The following is a 16282-nucleotide window of genomic DNA, read 5'->3' as shown; positions in this document are numbered from 1 at the left end:
CCTGTAGGCTATTCCACTGTTTTGCAGGGATACCTATAGATAATTTGTGAAGTTCATGTTGTCTTACAATCTGATAGCTGAAATCTGCTGAATATAATCTTCCTGGCTGAAATTCGCTGCAACTAGACACCTATCTTATTCAGAAATCATCCCATAAACCAGCTTTAAATAGTATTTGCTAATCAGGACATTATTAGCATAAATTTGACTTAATGGGGGAGAATGTATCAGGTGCAAAGTTATTAACTGCATTGAAACCAGGTGTTAAAATAGCTGTGTTTTTCTAACGCCTCATCCTCAAATATCGAAGTCCAGAAATAAACAGGGTTCCAGTTAGAGTTGTTGCATTCGAGAATTTCCGATTCATAAGAAACCTTGGTGCTTCAGATGTTTTCATGCTCTTAAGAAAACAAACAAACAAATATATATATATATAAAAAAAAAAAAACTTCCTGGGAAATGGACATTTCAGTAATGTTCCTGAAACTCAACTCTTCAAGTTGGCTCTCCAGGCCGTGGAGTCTGGGCAGCCTGTGGGGTCAGATAACGTGGTACCTGCAGTCCTTGGCTGGCAGAGAACGGCAGAACCTGAAAAGTTAGCCTTAACCACTGTATTTCAGCTAACACTTTAGATGGAATTTCTATCACAGACTTAAGAAAATCTTGAGCTATGAGCCAGTCACCCTGTCTACCCTTGATAGCCAGTGGAGGGAAACAGACATTCCTGGAGGTGGTTTGTCTTGTTCTCAGGCAGGTGTCTGACTGACTGGGGTGAGCTGAATTACCATCTGGAAGGGCCGGTGTTAGAAGGAGGTGAATCACTTTCTGGATCGTTTGTGTCTCCTCATTGACTCTAAAGGGTAGAGAGGGTGACCGCCTCTTACCTAAGCGTACAAAAGTTAGAGATTTAAGAAATGAATTCTCAGTGTTGTCTTTAATTAATGAGAATTTTTCAGCAATGTACTTTGTGTAGGAAAATTCCTGCCCAGCTCTAGTTCTGATATCTTCCATCAAAAAAAAGAGGAAGCTATAGTAACTTGACATCACATGAAAAAGCATCTGTATCAGGGAATCTAAAACTATACCAAAGGTTTCCTCATATTTTTATTCTTTGCTTAAAAAGAATCCAGCCTCACAAACAAATTCAACAGAGTGTTAAAAACCACAGTGTTTTTTTAAAAAAAAAAAGCCCCAGCCTTTGAAAATCAGAAAATTTAGTTTTCAAAGCTCAATTTTAATTCTGCTTTGATAAACCTTTTTAATGTTAATATACAAACTATGTGTATATTTGAACGTAATACATTAATTTATGCTTTACAAAACTTAAACTATACAGGACAGAATATACTGATACTATAAAAAGAATCCTTATGCGATGCAAAAGTTGTTAGGGACAAGACTGTCTAAACCATAGTTGAAAATACTTCGATACATAGGAGTAACAAGATTTTACCTCATCATCCCCAAAATGGGTATTAAATCTTTGACAGCCTTGTAGGGTCACTGCAATTGGAAGTCTGATCGATAACCATTGTGGGCTTGCTCCAGGAGTGGCATAAGTCATGTATTCTTACAGTTTGAGCACTTAACTGCCTGGTCAGTGAAGCAAACAGTTACAGTGTCAGCACCGAGATGGTTAAAAAGTGTAAAAGGAGCAAGATTTATAGGCGAGGCTGTGTTTTCAATGACTTCTAAGTTTCTGTACAGCACCTTGACTGGAGAGATATTAGGGGTATTAAATTTTTCTTCCAGTTTCTTGGTTCTTCCTTTACTTCTATGCAGAGACGGAGCACCTGGTATTCAGTGAATTATCGACACTATGACATGCCAGATAATGCAGTCTAATTTCTATAGGTGCTGAGCACTTGAAATACACTGAAATCGAAAGATTGCAGTGTGTTTGCACTCCTGAAAATGAAGACAGAAATTCTTGAAACTAGAAAGGGATCTCCATCTTTTATGAAGTGGCATCATCTAGTGACATCCCAGCACGTGACGATGCTTCACCAACAATCTTGTTTTCTTGAGAGTTATTAGTAAATCTGCATTGTAATTGTAAATACAAATTAGCACCTGGGAGGTGACTATAAATTAAACCGATGGATGCAAATGACTAAATACATTTCAATGAGCTTTGCTGTCAGTCATAATTGTGTAAGCTCAGAAAAAAAATACCATACTGTAGAGCTAATGTGCATATATACAATTATGTTTTAAACTACTGCATGTATTTGGCCACTATATTCTAGTGTGGATTATAGTGTAGGATAGTGTAGGTGGAGAATATAAGGAAATGGAAGCTCCATATGGTTCCAATGGAAGCTCGGAAGAGATCTGAAAAATTAAATGCTTTGCACTTTCCAAGCTCACGGCGTATTTTCAGCTATTTAAGGCTATGTGTATGTTTCAGCCTGAATCTTTTCATTTCAATTTATCTCATTCTAAGATTGGGCTTTTTGAACAGAGAGACTGTTAGATGGAACTTTGTGAGTCATGCCTTTGGCTTACTCAGGCTTTGAGGATAAGAATACCAGCCTTAGGTATCAGTAGTCCTTGATATCTAGCCAAGAAGAAGAGCAATAATCAGATGTAAAATCAGTTGCAAAATCATAAATTTGAAAGATTAGGGAGAAATCTGGAAAGCAAATACAAGGAGGGACAGCTGAGCTCCATCATTGTTACTGTTTCATGTGCTACTGTGGAAAAGGTAGTCTTTGAAGCTTAAAGTGTTTTGTTGACTGGGTAAATGACAGGATAGACACTAAAGCTTGGACAGTTTTTGGTCTTGGCTTCACGTGGAACAAATCTTAATTTTAGCTCTTCAACAATAGAAACGGTGATTCATTTAGCCCATTTTTTCACCCCAATGAAATCATGAACTTACAGAGAGTGCAGGTTAAAGACCAGCTGATGAATTGCAAGCTTCGGACTGTTGCAGACAGAAGAGAATTTATATATACATAGCTTTTGAGATGGTTTTTCCTCTGTAACAATATGTTTTGCCTTCTCTTTTCTGCAGTACTGTTTAAATACTAGTGTAAATAAATCAGTGTGTATCTTTTCAACACCCCTTATGATAAGGAGCAACTAATAATTGCATGTTAGATCTTGCCTGTTTGAAAGTCTGCAGTGGTCCTGCCAATGCTACCTACTTTTGTCTTAGTAGAATCTTCTTCAGAGAGGTGGAAATGTTGAGGAGAAACGTTTTAAACACTTTGATTTTATTTTTTCTCCTTCAAGATAATTTCATACTAGGGGAGACTGAGGGGGTGGGGTCATAGCAAATCATACTGGCTTCTGAGTTTCTCTGAAGTCCTGAGATGCTGAAGAAGGATCATTTCTACTTCAAAAGCTGGATATTTTTAGTGAGCAGTGAGTCTTTTATCAATAAAAGAATGTCCCTAGCACTCACAAGCTGAGCTCATATCTGCAGGAGAACATGTTTCTCCTCAGCCACTGGATACTCAAGAAATGAGAAAAGTGATTTGCTGTTAAAAAGAAAAAAAAATAAATCTCTTCCTTCAGCCCTTCTGTGATCAATCACCTGAAGAGAAACATACCTGGATATGTTCGCAGGGCAGTGGCTACATCTGGCAGCTAAAAAAATCTCCTGGGTGGCTGCCTCCTGAAGCATGAAATCAGTGATGGTTGCTGTGATGTTTTCCTTGTTTTGTGTACAAAACTTGCAGTCATACTGCACAGGAAGTGGGATGTCAGGAGAATATGAGCTCTGACCCCAAGAATTTGCAGTTCTTGAAGAGCTGCATGGCCCTACGCAGTGTATGCAAGAGAACAGGATCTCTCTGGACAAGTGTCTCACTGTCTGGGATTCCCTCCAGCTCGCTAGCTTGCTTCATCTTTTTCCTGCCTCGCTTTAGGCTGACTCTGGAATTCCCTCTAGATCAGGTTTTCACAGAATAGGGAAGTTTTTGTGGAAACCCCCTTGTAACTACATTGCTTTTCAACAAGTGTTTTTCTCTCTGTACAGAACCTATGCTGGTCCTTTGCCCCTCAGCTGTTTCCTTCTCCTGTTGTGCTGTATGGCACTGGTTACGCCTGACCTGGCATGTTTGTCTTTACTGATATGGGCCCAGATAGGTATGTCATGTAATAAAAAAAGAAAAATTAACATTGCAATGTCTGTGCTTTTATTACTATAGCATCTTTGACATCAAAGTCCTGCTCAAAATACTAGTACAGTAAAGCAACGGGGATTTTCTAAAAGCCATATTATTTTGATTATTTAAAAAATAGACTTCTCTCTCTAGAAAGTATATTGAATTTTCTCTTTTATGGCTTAATGATTTGCTGTTATGACAGACTTAATCAATCTGATGAGTTCATGTTCAACGTTCTGGCAAATATAATCAGCCCTGGAGTGTTTTCTTACTCCCCAAAGGCACATTGTTTCTGTGTTTATTTCATTCTGATGTTTTATCTGGAAACCGTATTTCTTTTTCTTGAAGAAAAGTATACTGTCCTGAGACGTATGTTGAAAGCCATGTGTTTAATTTACTGAATATGAAACAACCTTTTTACTTAGGAAGTAAAAGGAGAAGGTTATAGGACAAAAAGTCCAGCTAGCTAATGGGTGCAGAAGTTACAGAGATGAAAAAGGAAAAGATTAATCATGTAAAAATCACAGTGCAGATTTTAAAACAGTTTGTAGTAATAAAAAATACTGTTAGAGACTCCAAGACAAATCCTATGTCTCATTTCTAAAAACAATCTACACAATGTCCATTTGTTTGACTGCAAGATCAAGATCTACTTTCCATAACTCATTTATTTCTTCTGAATCTTCATTTTGTGTTCTTTAATGTCACTTGTCTGTCAGATTATTCTAGGGCCTTTGAAGTGCAGAAGGATGGTCTATTTTCAGGCTTTACTCCCATGCAGAGTTCCAGTATGCACTGCAAGTCTTTGAGGGAGGGATTTGTCTCCTGAAAAATATGAAGCATGTTACCGAGTACTATAAAATAATGAATAAAAAAGAAAGCAGAGAGATTCTAGGCTAAAAAAAAAAAAAAAGTAGATGTAAGTGTATCTTATATGTCATGTTGAGTCTACTAAAGAGGATCATTATTTGACAAGCGCTGCTTTTTTTTTTAATTTCCATACTTGATTCTGTGAAGACAGGAGTAAGTGCAGGGAGCAATAGAACTGATGGTTTCTGTTCCTCAGCAAGTGCAGGCCAGAGCCCACAGTATGGAGTGCTAACTACCTTTCCTATTGCAGGAAAGGCAAGAAAAACTTTTAAGTCATGCTGTAACCACTGCTGCTTCATGCAAATAGCTTTAATACCTTGCTAGACCCTGCTCACGTTCTTGGACGCTGTGCAGAAGGGGCCTTTCTTAATTGGACCAGTTGCAGGAATGACCTGGAACATGCAGATTATTGAAATCAGGTGTCCAGTGTAACACTTGTCAGGATAATTTAGACTCAGAGCTCTATTTAAATGCTGTTGTGTTAATACAGCACATTTAATAATAGTCTAGTGCTAGGCAGGACATAATCACTTGCTTTCTAAAGGATAATTTGTAACGAGCAATGTTGTCCTTACAACTCTGATGATGTGAGATCATCTCTGAATCTTCAGTTTAAATGACACACCCAAGGTCAGCCATTATCTCTATGTATTCTTACTATCATATAGTCTGATAGGAATTGTCTTGAATATCCACATGTAAAGCATTCATGTCCATGACAGCTTTTTACTGCCAGATAAGACTTCTGGTGTTCTCTTTATTATGAAGTACAAGCGGGCAGCCTTAGCAGAAGGGTCTTAATAATAAGTGAATTAACAATAGTTAAGGTTAAAATAAAATCGTTGTGTACTTCTAAGTGGTGTCAATTAAATGTATAGTTCTAACAAATCTTAGATCTTACCTAACGACAACAGTTCTTCAGTTCTGATAATCATGCAGTTATGTAAAATGTCATCCTTTTGACACACTATTCAGTAGAGATCCTAATTGGAGTGCTAAGATGGACTGCTGAACCCCTTCAACTCACTCAGGGAAGACTTATGATGATAGTATGACTTTTAACCAATGGAAGAATGCAAAATAAAAATGGATTAAAATTGCATCCAAGGGAAGGGTGTTGGACAGGTATCTTCCTCTGCTATTTCCATGGGAGAGGGTGTTTTTTAGTTTGATTAGACTTGGATGTTAATAAATATTTAATTTCATTTCTAGTTTGTGTCTGTTTTCTATGAAATCTCTCAAGAACAGCAGTGGGTTTTTCTGTCTCCCTGATGATTCTGAAGTCCCCTGTAAGTCAAAACACTGCAAGCAATTCACAGCTTCCGCTGGTTTCAGCTGAATCACCCTGCCTGCGCCTCAGATAACCAAGGAGAAAATTTCCCTGGGTGTCACACCAGTATTGAAATTTATCCATGTCAGTGTTATACAAGTTCCTTATTTTCTCTGTGACTTTCCCTCTTTGCATTTCAATAAAGACAAGGTTTCATGTCCCTCAAGTTGCAGCATTCAGAGACATGACAGATTAACTAAGCTTTTTAAGTGGCTCTCTAATTTCAGGGTGGTTTGCGTGACATTGATGGCATCATTTAAAACTACAATTCTGAGCTTTTTCATCTTTTTTGTAGCACACATTTCCATAACCTATTTGTATTGTATAAAAGGAAAGAAAAAATAATTTCCGCTGGCTTTTTTTGGACTGAAGATCTAACTACCCAATTGCATCAGCCTCACTTCTGCACCACGCAGGCAGATGTGTCAATACCTGTAATGTGGGTTTTCTTGTACTTTCCTGTGCTGTGCCTGGTGGTAGAGGTAGCATTTTTGTCTGGATGAAATGGGTCTAATCCAATACAATACAGGCAGTCCCAAGTCTGGTTTTAACTAAGTCGTTCCACCTCTAAGGGCTTAATTTCCCCATCTATAAGATGAAGATAAGGTACTGGCCTCCTTTAAAAGTGATATCAGATTTATAGAGGTGAAGTGCTGCTAAAGAACATTTTATTATCAAGTCCTGCATCCCTGGAGCTTGGATTAAGGTGAAGGCATTTGCCTTGTGCTCATTTGTTCTTCCTGAAATATCTATCTGCTTTGTATTTATTTTTAGAAGATGGCGTGGATTTTGAGGTTCAAGGAAACAGTTGCTTCCTGCACTGGAGAGCAGCTGTCTCGCCTTGTTGACCCTTTACAGCATCAAGCTCTCAGATACAGGAGAGTTTCTGGCATGACTCATCCTGGAATCGCAGCTCCCAAGAAGATACATCGGGGGAGCAGAATTGGAAGGTAAGCAGGTTTTCCCACATCTGACCCAATTTCTGGCTGAGACTAAAATACCCCATGTGTCTTAGATTCTGTATCTAGACTAGTACTCTTAATGTACCTAATTCACAAACCAGTTTGGGGGCATTAGTAAACAGCCTGATGCGTATTTCCAGAGTACTTTGTCTGTGAGACATGCTACAAGAGCCATCAGTATGAGAAGTAGCAGATGATAGAAAAATGCTACTGATGATGCATGGACAGTTTGGCCAGCTCAAGCAGCAGATCTATGGCAAGAGGCTTTGTGAGTCCCCAGGACTCTGAGGTAAATATCTGGGAGGAGGCTGCAGGACCCTAAGCTACAGCTAAAGCCAGTTTGCAGCCAGCAATATTTCATGAAGTTTGGGAAGTTCTTGCCGCTCATAAAACCAGGGTGAAGACAGCAGAGCCTGCAGAGCTGGTCTCCAGCTGAGAAGTGCCCAGCTGGTGCATATGCATGCACTGGGTGCTCTATATGCCTTGCTTTAGCTGTGGGACTTAGATATGTGGAGGCGCCTTCTCTTTAGTCCTAAAGCTACCTTCTTTCATCTGTGGTCAGAACCAAAAGGTCATATTTTCTGCTGTGGAAAAGCCCCTCTTTAGTAAACTAGAGAACAATTATTTTTTTTTTTTAAGTATTTTTGCTTTTATTAATTCAAATGTGGATGAAGGAAAACATTGAAAAATATATCAGATGTAATCTGCATGGTTGGTAGAATGTGAAGCTTTGTTATTAGTGAATGATTGATGTGAGGAGTCCTACTGTTTTGCTTTAAAATTTCAAAGATAAACAACTTCCATAGATGCAATTTGTTTAAATTGTACTTTTAGCATAAACACTATGAAAAAATATTGGCTGTTATTAGAAAAGTGAAGAAGTTGATAGTAAACTGAAATTAAGAAGAAATGGGATTTCTCTTCCTTCAACTAACCTGATTTTAATGATAATGAAACCCCAACAAAAAAAGAGATCTGCAGGAAGGGTAAAAACTGAGAAAAAGTATTGAGTGCTACAGGAAAGAACTGCTTTAAAGTGGTTAAAAGAGCCTAAGGTGTTGCACAAGCATGGATGAGATTGTTCCTTCTGAGAAGTTTTATTCCAGTCACACGCAGACATACTTGTTCTGAGGAAGACACACAAGAACTGACAAAGTATCCACATCCACACACTGTAAGAGAGACTGAATGTGACACACGTGGTTTGGTGTGTTAAAATCAGGGGTTTAGCTGATGTTGCCAAGAGGTCACTTGCCTGAGGACAGTGTGTGTTTGTTTTCACCACACTCTAACTGATAGATGCAGCTTATCAGTCTTCTCCTGTTTCTCTCTCCTCCTGCGTGGCCTCCAGCGGAGCCCAGTTACGTAGCTTTTTCTGACATGTGCCACTGTGCTGTATGAAATAGCCTGCAGATGTTGACGGCTAGGGAGTCTGAGAAACGGACTCCTTCACAAACAGGTTGACCTTCACCTGGCTGAATGGTGTTATCTCAGATTTTGTTCAGATGCCTCCAGTTGTGAAAACTGTTGATGTTATGTGTCATCCTGGCCCGGATGCTTGTGTTCCTCATTGATTCTTTTTGTGTATTTCAGCTTGCATTGTCTTGTATCTGCAATGAAAAGAATCCTTTCTTCTTACTGTAAGGGTTTAGATCAATAATTTCTCCAAAATTCTGCTGATACCTATTTCTTCATTGAGGGAGAAGACAGACACATGTTAATGTAACAATTAACCCACAGCAACAGTGTCAGCAGCCTGGACAGCAGAATGGGACCTCAGCACTTAGTCTTTGCTCTGATGCTTTCTCGGGCTGCACACAGTATCCACGTTTCTTTGCCTTCAAAAATATCTCAGATTGGTGTCCAAGAGTATCAATACCTGTACACTTTGTTGGACAGGTAAACTATGTGAATATATTGCATTTGAGTTGATTCTTACTCAAGAAGTATGTAAGGGGTATATCTACAAGCATATTTCCAAAGAAATTTTTAATTACTATTGTCCTCTGCAGACCCTGATTCCTTACTCCATGCAGTAACTGGCATTCCCCAGCATCAGCCAACTATAATAAATCCCTTCATACACAGTCTTCATTGTTCTTGCACTCTTCCTTGTTTTTCTTGTTCTTAAACACACTTCAGCTACGACTGACGTGGTTTAGTTCATATGACACAGCCCTCTGAGCACTGTTGACCATAAACTGAGAGAATGTTGATTACCGAGTATTAGGCTCTACATATTTTCCAAATTCTTCCCATTGTTTACTGATGATGCAAAGGAAGCATTTTGTGCCAGTTCTGTGACCGTTGCAGAACAGCAATACAGCCTACAGGTAGAAGAGCAAACACCACGAGGCACAGAGGCTGCACAAGCCTCAGCTGGATAAGAAGACTAAGAAATATGGGCTATATTTGGCCAGGAATTGTTTTTAATGTCAGGGATACAGCAAACTGTGCATACCTGGGGAGAAACCAAGAATGACGTAGGCCTCCAACCTCTTGTTTTGGCACATGCAATTAGAAGGTGGGATACAGATGATGGAAATTAGATGCTGTTCCTATTTGAATTTCAGGTGGAAATAAAAGTCATAAAAAATAACGTATATGAATAGGATTGAATGCTGTATGAATAGGCAAACGCAAGGATTCACCTATGAGTGTAAATTTTGAAAACAGAACTAAGCAAAAGACTGATATACTCGAGAGATTTCTCCACTGAGAAATATAACTGCATCTGACAGCATTTCAAATTTTCTTCTCCCATTACTCTAAAAGCGTAATGACGTTGTTACTACAAATGGGAAATACCCTACATGGCTTCAGTTGAATATTTGCAATGAGGAAAAAAAAAATCTTTATTCACATTGGATTCAGTGTCACATACACTAGAAATGTTACAGTTCATCAGGTCTCTAATTTATTCTCTATATTACTTTCTTTAATGATGTTTAGCTTTTTATTGACTATCTTTTTCCACTTAGGAAACACTACAAGTCCTCTTGACTAATCAGAGCATTAAAAAAATCAACTGTAAGAAACAATTTCAGAGGAGAAGCTGATCAAATGCTCCTTAAATTGTTTGCAAAGCTAATTTATACCTTTGTATATTAGTTCTGTCTCTTGCCAATTTTGTGTACAAGACATAGGACTGCTTGAGAAACACGGGGCCTGAAAGAGAACTGTACTGCAAAACTACATAGCTTAAAGGCTAAACTGTAAGACCATGGTAAGAGATAATGGAAAACTGAAACAGAAAATTGTCCCACCATTGTTCCAAAGTGCCCGCTACGAGGAGACTTTTACCAAAGCACTGGGTGGTACCTCCGTCAGGTGAAGGATACTGGCCTAACTGGATTTTGGGTATAGTTCCAGCAGATGCTAACAGTTCTTTTACAGGGTGGTGCATCCGATCAAGATTCCGCTTTCATGACCACAAAAAATGTGCATTTGCTAAACAGCTTCTCCATAGTGGAGATGAGACATTAGCATTTGCTTTTTACACTAGTCTTGATCTGCCTGTAACTTTTTCAGTTTTCAAAATGATATAAAATATTTATAAACTAACCAAACTCCAGAAGAAACACTATTAGCTGTAGTTTTACTACATAAAATATTTTATTATAATTGTTATCTATCAAGTTTTGATGCATTGTGAAATGGTTTCATGAAGCGCCAACCTCCCACACAGGGATGAAATCTGCAAACATTTCTGTATTAGGTGTATATATATATGTGAATAAGGATATGCAAATGTATGTAGATATTCATGTTCTAGAAACAGTTACAGTTTTCAGTTTCAGCTCTGTGTGGGAGGCTGTTATTGAAATAATTTCCTTCCATGGAGAGGAACAACATACACATTTTGTCTTGCCAGAGAAGACCAGAGGTCTAGTACTCAGCAGGAAATGCTATGAGTCCAGACTGCTAGCTATGTGGTGGCTGAGGTAGTTCAGAGGGCAACTTGCACATGGGGAGATTTAGGTTGGGTACTAGGAAAAATTTCTTCACCGAAAGTGTTGTCAAGCATTGGAACAGGCTGCCCAGGGAAGTGGTTGAGTCACCAATCCTGGAGGTGTTTAAAAGATGTGTAGATGTGGCACTTAGGGACGTGGTTTAGTGGTAGACTTGGCAGTGTTAGGTTTACGGTTGGACTTGATGATCTTAAACGTCTTTTCCAACCTAAATGATTCTATGATTCCTTACTGTTCAAGCAATCAAGCTGACTGGCTTCCCACAGAACTTGTTCTTGATGCACTGTAGTACATTCTGCTGCTCATGTACTAAGTAAAAATAACCCCTCCGTGCCAATCAATGTCAGCAAATTACCAAGGCATCAGTGGCCAGTCTCCAGTACACTGAACTCTTCCCAGAATCCACAGTAAATCCAGGCCTCTTGTCCTTGAGTCTAGCAAAGCAGTGTAGTCACGCTAAAACTGGCTGTGATAAGGCAACTTCCTTGGAGACAGCCTAACTTAAAAAAAAGAAAAGAAAAAAAAGGCCAGTAACACAAATACAGGCTTAGGAGAAGTTTGTTGTGTGTCCAGGAACAGTACGACATCCAGACCACTTCTGAAGTTTTATGAATATGTCTGGCTGTTGAAGTAGAGCAGATGGAAAGAGTTCTGTGGACTACAAAGTGAAATTTGGGCTGCTATTCCCAAATTAGGTTGTACGAGAATTTCCTACAGACCAGGCAGCCCAAAATGTCAGAGGGGTTTCTTGCCAGATTTCTCTACCCCCACTCATCATGTCATTCCATACCTTGCCATTTCTCTCCCAGCAATCAGCAGATGACAAAGCAAGTTTTCTTCCAAAGACCAGGAGCAATTGTTCTTTCCTCTGCTGAGGGATAACAAACCAATGTCATGTTTTCTGGTGCCACTGTGCTCTAAAATAATGCCAGCACCATCATTAATGCTGCTCTGCCATCGGTTGAAAGGACATAACCCTTTTTTGTTCCCATAAACCAAAAGAAAAAACACAGGCACTGCTGTGACAGGGAAAATCCTGGTACCAGTTTGGATGTGGAAACGTACTCCTGCCTCCCCTCCCTCCATGCCCGCAGCCAGCACCTGCTGGCAAAGGTTAGCCCACCCGCTGCTGAAAGTGCTCGTGGACCTCAGCGCTGCGCACGCAGGGCCGGCAGCAGAGGTGCTCCCACAACACTCCTTTGGTGAATGGCTGTGACCGCTTCCTGGGGTGCCCGTCTGCCCCGGCACAACTAAGCTGCCGCTGGTGGCAACAATCCAAACATTCTTCTTCTCTTCAGCCCCAAAGTAAATGAGGCTGCGGGCCAGAAAACACAAAATAAGGCATTTTAAGACACCAGTATTGCAATATGTAACAACTGGTTAGTTATACACAGACAGAGGGTTACCTCAGAGAGGTGTAGTGACACAGCACGCTACCATAATGCTCCGGTCATCTCATTCTCCCCCCTTGTTTTCAATAATATGGGAAGATGAAATACTTTTTATTCCCTTGCATCCCTGTACTGTTGTGCTTTCTGGCTTCCTGCAAAGCACCAAATCACTGCACGAATCCTGCTTAGAGTATTCCATTTTCTCTCCTTGCACAGGGTTTGCGGAGCACAGCAGGCCTCTGCGATACAGCTGGTATTACCCACACTTCACTACAAATAGTTTTACAGGAAGGACCATCTGGTGGTCAGCTGCCCAAATGCGCATTTGCTTGCCCTCCTCCACCTGTTCAGTGTGTAATTCAGCCTTTCCCTGCCAGGTGCTCTCCCATCAGAGGTCCTCCTGAGCGAGGGGACGAGAGGACGCAGCACATCTCCCGGAACAGCGGCAGGCACAGATGCCTCTCCGAGATCTCTGTTCTTAAGGAGGAATAAATCCCAGCTTATCTTCAAAATGGAGGCGATGTATAGGACCAGAAGGTAACTGCCTAGCTCAGAGATCAACCTCGTGTTATTCCAAGCAACTGCATCACTGCTCAAATGGAAAGGTCAGGTCCAGCGTCGGAGCCAACATCATGCATAGCAGGCATGCGCATCACTGATGATGTCACTATGTTCTGGGAAGCCCATTTTCCCGAAGCTCTGTGCCATTTAGGAGATGTTTCTACCCACAGCCATTCACAGGTGAGCCAACAACGTACCTGCCAGTCAGATCTGTACTGCCTTAGCACCGGGTTTCTCTGTGCAAACTAAGCCATCAACCTCTAAAAACCACCCAAGTGACTTGTTTCAGGACTGCCCCAACATACCTGTGTGTACATACTGGACAGACTGGGCCACAGCCACATGCTCTGAAAAAATGTTTTAATAACATAACTGTAACAGCTAAGCCACCTTCAACAATACCCAATTAAAGGAGGCCTTAAAATGAGTTTGGGTTTATGTGTAAAACTTTCAGGGAGACTGGTGCTGCTTGTTAGAGGCATCTCTTTCTCCCTCTTTGCACCCTTGCCTTCCCACAAGAGCTACATTTTACTAGAATAATGAACCTGAATGTGAGAGTCAGATGCAACTCAGGGATGGAGGAGTTCCAATCCGCAGGGATTACCTTTTTTATTTGACTGTCAACAAGATCTTCACATACAAAATACAAATTATCAAAAGATTTCCTTCAGAGAAAGGAGGGAGAGGGAGAAACATCTGCAATTTGTAATTAATTTTGTGACATATAGTGTTACTACTCCAAAGGAACTACAGGTACCTATCAAAAAATGGCTTCAAGTATGTCAAGAATTAAAAGCAGGATTAAATAATATACAATTTAATAATAATAGAGCTATAGCTGTCATTACGAGGCAGAAAAAAATGACATCACCATATACAGGGAGGATGAAGCAATATGCCTGCCAGACCAAACAGTTACCTGTCATTATACTGCAGTCCTATTTCAAGAAAAACATCTGGAAAAAAAAAATCTAAGAATCACACATACACACTGTAGAACTTCCAAGTGAAAGCCCTGGGGGCTAAAAAAAATAGGCGAGAAGCAGGATGCTCCCTGAGCTAAGCAACATTTGTTCATGTATCTTCTAGGAGACAAGTGAAATTTTCCCCAGCTTTCAAATGGAAACTGGAAACACACCATCCTCTGTTCAAGCTCTCACGAGGAAGTCACACAGTCTAAGGGTTTGCTGAGCAAATATGTTAATTTTTTTCTAGTCAGCCAGTTTTATCTTGATACTGGCTCCCTCTTTCAGCAGCACATTGGATGAAGACAGTTGTTAGTTTGACGCACTTTACCCTTTCATTGTTAGGGAAGAAACGCCCCCAAATTCCTAGGTCTGAGATACTTGCTGTCACCCGATATAAATATATCCAGTGTTACCCTCTTGGCTATATGATGCTTTAGGGAGCATCAAAGGCATGTCTGGGAGGTGGATAGGCAGAAGGAATTTAAAGTCTTCACTTCAGCCTTCTTCCTCTCACTTTAAGGGAAGCAAACTCCCTTTTACAAGGCACTGAAGAGCTGGCCCTTAACGTCCCCTTCGCTGCCAGCAGCGTCCGGGAAGGGCACAGGCAGCAAAAGCACTGCAGGTCCTCTGAGAAGGAAGCAAGTAGTTTACACCTCATGGTCACCCGCACCGCAGCTTCTCTGCTGTCAGCACCAGGAAGCTGACATCTATGTAATGGTATCTCGCTTAGGACAGCCATTTATTTACACAGCCTTGAAAGTTAATGGAGAGGATACACTTAAAACTTCCTCCCATTCACCATCTGTAGTGAAGAATTCATCTCCCCCTACTAAGACAGACTATTTTTTAGAGGCACATCCCTCCATTGCAACTAATTACGAAACAAGCACAGACAACTAAGTCACTTAATTTTAAAGCAGCTGATTAGGAGAGAGTCCCAGTGTAAATCATAGTTCCATATCTGGCTTGTAGAACTAACCTGACCACCCGTTCATTTCATAACTCGCCTAATTTTGTCAAAGACTAACGTTGATTTGAACTGCATTTTGATGGCCAGGTATGTCAGCTTTATTATGAATTAATTTGTTAAGTAAGGACCTTAAAGAGCTGCTTTGAACATTCTCATTCTAAAAATGGCAACATTAAAAAATGTGATTTTTTTACCGGCCCAAGACTATAGCTGCCTGGGAGACTTAATGCCTGGAAAATGCATGTCAAAGTCTTACTGCTGTAAGCTTTAATTGGCACTTTTGATGTTCTTTGAGGGGAAAAAAACTCCATTCTTACAGTAGAAAAATGCAGAGAGATGCTGAATATTTCTGAAGAAAATATATAGGGTTGAAGTTATTCATCAGCTTGATTTCCAAAGGATGGGAGGCCAATATCTGTGCAGCCTCATGACTTTAGAAGCCAGTGAGTAACTTCAACCTATTCTGAAAAGGTGTCAAGGAGAGAGAAATTTCCAAGGCAATTAAGTTCTTGCAAGCTCTGTGAAAATTAGTGGCTGGGAAAGAGGTCCAAATAATGCCCCCAGGGGCGAAACAATGGGCAGAAAGATGCCCTCTCTCTTGCCCTCTTCTCTTTCCAACAAGGAAACATGGAGAAAGACACTGGACCTACCAGAGGTGTAACACATTAATAGGAAACAGGACTTCCTTAGTTCTGCTCTTCACAGCACTCGTTTTAAATGGAGCTCTTTTTTCAGGATTTGCCAAAACCTAATTTTATAACTATGATTCATCTTCTACTATGCCACCCTTTCTGCATGAAAAGTCCTTGGGAAAATTACACGAGTACCCCCTACCACCAGCTACAAAGATGTAAGAGGGAGCACAGCCATACTGACATTAGAATGTAGGCTGCACATCTCAGCTGGTCTGACATGAAACACCAACCACCAGCTAAGTAAAGGTATTTTCATATTGTCTGTTATAAAACTGGCCACAAATTTTCATCACGGTCAGCACACAGAAACACATCTCACATCGTTTCCTTATGCTTTGATAAGCTTGATGCTGTGTTAGTGACTGATGAACAATTACAAAACCCACAGAACTTCCAAATCCTCCTCTTATAAATGATACACAGTTTTGCTATTTTCCTGACACTTC

The sequence above is a fragment of the Accipiter gentilis genome, chromosome 15, assembly GCF_929443795.1.
Source record: "Accipiter gentilis chromosome 15, bAccGen1.1, whole genome shotgun sequence".
Lineage (NCBI taxonomy): Eukaryota > Metazoa > Chordata > Aves > Accipitriformes > Accipitridae > Astur > Astur gentilis.
This window is presented reverse-complemented; position numbering follows the sequence as displayed.